The sequence below is a fragment of the Indicator indicator genome, chromosome 5, assembly GCF_027791375.1.
Source record: "Indicator indicator isolate 239-I01 chromosome 5, UM_Iind_1.1, whole genome shotgun sequence".
Taxonomy (NCBI): Eukaryota; Metazoa; Chordata; class Aves; order Piciformes; family Indicatoridae; genus Indicator; species Indicator indicator.
Window position 1 is genome coordinate 2,001,771 of NC_072014.1, and position 6,000 is coordinate 2,007,770.

Consider the following 6,000-nt stretch of genomic DNA (forward strand, 5'->3'; position numbering starts at 1 on the left):
CATGCAATTAAACAGGAAAAAGAGACCAGCAAAAGCCATGCTGCCTTTCCACAAGTCGCCACACAATGGACAGTCAGATGAGTTAGGAAACAGCATCCTAAGTTAGTTTTCAGGAGATGCCCTATAATATTATATCACTCTGCTCTATGTTTTGCAGTCCAGTTCAAAGCCACTGCAGACTCACAGCTGAGACTATCAGCCTGCTGTGCAGCAAGCAAACCCAAAACCAAATGTAGGGAAGAAACACAGCAGTAGCGTTTTACGGCAGCAGCTTTTCACCCAGCCTGCCAAGACAGCACTGCTATGCAAATGGTCAAACGTGGGCTGGGCTTTTTGTGTGGGGGTGTGTGTGCACTCACTTGTCCACTTTATCAGCAGCTGGTGGGTTGCTCTTACCTGCAAATAAATGAATCTGAATATCTCCAAACTCCAGAAAGGGGCATTCTATTGTGCAAAATATGTGCCAGACAAGAGCAGCATTTCTGGAGCCATTCCCACTCCTGGAGATCAATACAAACAAAACTTTCCACAACTGGAGCCATAATCAGTAAAATTGGCTAAAATATGCTCTTTTGAATGATGTGAGTCCTATTTTTTAAATATCAAAAGTAATTAGCTTTTTGAGAACTACTGTTACTAACTGCTTACTTACTACCCCCCTGCCTTTTTTGTAATAGAAATGGGAACAGTTCTCTCTCTGTTCTCTGTGCTGCAGAGCAATCTGCTCTTGTGCCAGGGTGATTGGAGCTTCAAGCAGCCTCTTGGCAAAAAGCTTCGGGTGGCAGCCAGAAACCCATGAGCTGCTCAAGGTTTTCTCCTAAGGAAGCACCCTCTGCCCTAAAAATGGCAGCAAAAATCTGTTCCTCCTGAACTGTAACTCCCCATCAGGGAGAGATAGCAGAGGCTGGTTTCATGGTAAGCCATTCAGAGGATGGTTTTATCAGATCACTTTCAGGGTTTGTGTTTCCAGTGGCTAAACAGTACGAACCAAAGCTGCGCAGGGAGTTTACAGGACTGAGGTTGGAAGTACATGTTTGGTCTAGTAACCAAAGGAAATACTCTAAGGGATTTTATTATTATTATTATTTTCCTTCTACGCCCTTCTGATGGGGTAAGAGTATGATTTCCAAGTCCTTGTTATGTTGAAACTTAACAAACTTGAAATATTTGACATATATTCATTAGGCTGCATTGCAAAACCCCCAGACTGTCTGGGTTTGCCCAGGTTTAAAAAACAACAACTACCACCTCATTTAAAAGCTTAATTTAAAGGACCAACATAAGCAATTGATTTTTTTTTTTCTTGTGGAACCTCACCACATAGAGTAAAGCATACCTAAACAACATGTTATTTTTAATATCTGTAATAGCCATTTGGGGAGATTCCCAAGATGGAAAGACATAGTCCCACTGGGACATGATATAGCTCTTCTGCACTGGAAACTCCTGGAATAATCAAGTACTGCTAGTAGGGGATGGCACATCTTGCTTTCTGAAATACAAAGCCCTGGTGAGACCCCACCTGGACTACTGTGTCGAGTTCTGGAGCCCCTATTACAGGAAAGATCTGGAATGTGTCCAGAGAAGGACCACAAGGGTGATCGGAGGATTGGAGCTCCTCTGCTATGAGGACAGACTGAGAGAGTTGGCGTGGTTCAGTCTGGAGAGGAGAAGACTCCAAGGAGACCTTATTGTGGCCTTCCAGTATCTGAAATGGGCTACAAAAAAGCTGGGGAGGGCATTTTAGGGTGTCAGGTAGTGATAAGACTGGGGGGAATGGAGCAACACTTTTGATATCCAGATTGGATGTCGAAAATAATTTCTTCACCATGAGGGTGGTGAGACACTGGAACTGAATGCCCAGGGAGGTGGTGGAAGCCCCAAGTTTTTAAGGCCAAATTTTTAAGGCCAGGCTGGATGTGGCTGTGAGCAACCTGCTCTAGTGTGAGGTGTCCCTGCCAATGGCAGGGAAGTTGAAACTGGATGATCCTTGAGGTCCCTTCCAGCTCTGACAATTCTGTGATTCTATGATTTTATCCTGGTTCCTACTTAAAGTCTTACTCAGAATAAGACCACGATCTGCCCTACAAGCAACTCCACCCTCCTGGGCACCACACTCCTGTCCCTGCCAGAAGATGGATGAAAATGTTTGCTACCAATTACAAAATTGGTTTGTTTTCTTCTTCATTAAATGCAGCAGCCTTCATCCAAAAAGCCTGACTGTGTTTCCAGCCGAGTAAGTATTGTTCTGTCTTAAGCTCCAGAGGACTAATAAATAATTTCTGTTTCATTTTGTAATCAGTGCTAAGGATCAACACAGATCAGAAAACAATTCCAGCAGCTCAGCTAATAAAGCTACACTGCAGCACGGCTAGTTTATGTTGCACACCCATTAAACGTCTCCCAGAAGCTAATTTATCCATTTGTTGCTGTAAGGAGGCAGAACACCTGCATCCTGCTCTTGCAAGAGGATTCAACGGAGGTGAAGCCAACCCAGATGTCATCTGGGGTGGCAAATTTTATTTGAGTGCAAGTAATTTTGTACATGCAAACCACTACAGTCACTATCAGGTTTTGATATTGCTATGGAATTCAATTCTTTCAGATGAATGAAGAAGAAATAACATTGATCCTTTACATTTATCTCAGTAATTGCAAGCATTTAATTTCTGTCTTAAAAAAAGAACTATCCTCTGTTACATGAAACATCTCTTTGTTCCAGGTTACACCTAGGCCTCTGCTGCCTGCCTGAAGAGACCTCATTGCTCTCTACAGCTCCCTGAAGGGAGGTTGGAGTGAGGAGGGGGCAGCCTCTGCTCCTTGGTGGCAAGGGACAGAAGGAGAGGAAATGGTTCCAAGCTGCAGCAGGAGGTTCAGGCTGGATGCTAGGAAACATTTCTTGGCAGAGAGGACTCTCCGCCATTGGAATGGTCTGCCCAGGGCAGTGCTGGAGTCACCATCCCTGGAGGTGTTCAAGTGGCTGTGGAACTGGTGCTTAGGGACATGGTTTGGTGTTGAGCCTGTAGTGCTGGGTGGAAGGTTGGACTGGATGAGCTTGGAGGTCTCTTCCAACTGGAGGTATTCTGTGATATTTGGCAAAAGATTTGTGCAACCTGGCTCCTCCCAACTCTGCCACAGAATTTGGGAAACTAGGGAAAGTCACTGCCCAGAGACAATCGTCTCAGCCACTGCATGGATTGGCTTGGCTTTTGCACTTCTGTGCTGTCCTGACAGGTCAACTCCCCTCAACAGCAACCCAAAAATAAAACCAAAATTAAATAAATAAATAAATAAACAAAAAAGGTTACCTGTAACTAAGTTGCATACTAAAAGTGAGACTATACTACGTCAACCGGGGGGTGCAGCACTGCAGATTTTTTTGCCAGTGGTACCCAACCAGCAATGCAGCCATTGCGGAAACATCTCTGAGTGGGAGAGAACTGCTGTCCCAAAGCCAATGTGGGAGTAACCATAATTTATAATCCATTATTATAAAAACCTACTAATATCTGTTAATTAATTTACAGAACAGTTTGTTGCTTGTTTTGTTTTGTTTTCTTGAACATATACTCTTGATGCACTTAATGATTATGTCAGACTGAAAACACAAAAGAGGAAACTGTGAAAGTATTTAAGGAAAGCAAATCGAATGAATTGCCCTTTGCAGAAGCATAGAGCTGGGGCAGTATCTGCATTCGTTGCAGAGAGTCCTTTAAAACAGAGGGTGGGGTTTTTAAAGCAAAATACAACTATCAGGATAAAAGCCATTCCTGCCATGAGGTAGAAATGCTGCTGCTAGGTACAACTGCAAAGGTGCTCATCCTTGCCCACACACACACCAGGGAGCCAAGCCTGGGAAGGACACATGCCAGGAAGCAGGCTATGAACTAGTAGTTAACACTAAATTTTATTTCTCCATTCTGAACCACAAGAGCCAGTTCTGAGCTGCTCCAGGGCAAAAATAATTGTTTTGGGTCTGTTTTTTCCAAAACACACAAGCACAAAAGTAACTGTGTGAAAGAAGAGCTGGGCAGGGGTTGTACAGCATCCCCAGTCTCCTTGCCTCCAAGCTTGACACAGAGCACAAACATCTCAACCTCCTACACATCTCCTGAAACAGCAACAGGCATTAATATGTTGGAGCAGCTCTTTAAAACTTAGTGCCAAAAGAATGCACATTTTCAGGGATGCTCCAGATGTGTACAGGCATAAGCATGAGCACATGAAATGTGTTTCCATGCCAGGCCCTGTAAACCCACCATGATCTTTCTTTCACAAGCTCTCCTCAAAGCACTGTTTTGTATATGATTAGACACTGTATTTTATAAAGCCCCAGAAACCAATGAGCAGCAGGAAAATAAAGACTGTGTGTTAAAAGTAGTCCCTGCAGCAGAACCCCTCCTGGTTAACAAACAAATGCTAATTTCTCTGCCTGTAACAAAGTCCAAAAAGTAGCAGCTTAAGTTTTGCCTCCCCAAGTCTGCAGTTTCTTCACTCTCGATCACCTCAGAGCACCTATGCTCCTGACTTGCATGGTAAGTTTTAGAGCCATATCAATGAGGGAAACCCTTCACTGCCCTTTCAGAGCACACCCAGGACTTGCCCTTATGTATTTCTCAACAGAACCCCCCCGTGAGGTGTCGGCTGGCATCCTGTAGCAGGTTACCAGCACGTTGTACAGCTCTCAAACAACTCTCCACCAACACACAGGAAGCCATTCCCTCTATTTCCACACCGGCAACAAAGCTCTGAGTGTGCTCATGTAGTGCCCTCACAGATACCCACCACAAACGTTCCCCCAGGCTGAAGGGTGGGAACCTTTCCACCCAGGAATCCCCAGACTGGTACTCAGGCTGCCATCCTATAGCCACTTCCCTCCTACACACCAAACCTAAGCGATGTTGGGTGGGCACTGGGGCAGAGCTCTGCTTGTCCCTCACAGCAGTGGTTGTCAGGCATTACTGACACATTCACAGTTGCTTACTTATTACCAAGCTACTTAAAGCAATGGAGAAGAGCCTCAGCTCCTAATGACCCCAATTACAGCCGTAATAATTGTCTGTATTGAACTGAATTTATGTTTTTCATCAATATTCATGCACATGACTTGGAAATTGATTTTCCATTGACTTTCTTTTTTCTTTTTTTTTTTTTTCATAACAAAGCTAAATAATTTGAATGCTCATTCAAAGGCAGCAAATAATGGAGACATTTTTAAATGTCCTATAGCTTCTGCTTTTTAGGCTATTATTTTGTTCTGCTGCTGATAAATCTATACATGAAATTAAGAAATCATATTTGACTCAATCTAGCCGTGTGTCTTGTAATGCTAATGGATTTTTTAATCCTTCCTGCTCAACAGATGAACTAACTTCTGAAAGGAGGTCAACTTGTTTCATTTCTTTTTTAACCTCTCCCCAGGCTTGCCTCAGTTTGGGAGAGTGAATCTCCAGCATGGGCATCCCCCGCCCCCACCTTGAAATACCTGTGTCCCACTCCTCTCCCAAAGTACACTCAAACAGCAATGAGGCACCATCACTGCCAACTCCAAGGAAGTTTTCTCAAGTGTGGGGCTATATCCTTTGGGATAATAAAGTATTTATTATTATCTTTGCTCTTTAAGCCTCTGCCTGAACACAGTACAACCTCCCTTTGTCGATCAGTTTTTCAAGGGGGCCAAAACCACAAGAGGAGGCTTAAGCTCTTGAACAAGTTTATGAAAACAGAATCACACATTCCTTCATCCTAGGCAGGATAAGCCCAACAACAGTCAGCATCTCCTTCTAACACATTATTTTCCCCTACTTGCCACTTATTTATGTAATCAGCTGTGTTTTTTTACAGACAGCACCATCATCAGGGTTTCTTGAAATGCAGCTAACCTAACCTTATTAGTTTACTAATAATTGCAAACACTCATGGCAATTTGTTAAGGTCCCCAGATGGGGGGGAAATACTCAAGGCCCTGAAGTAACAGCTAATTGCCAGCAATGATGCCAG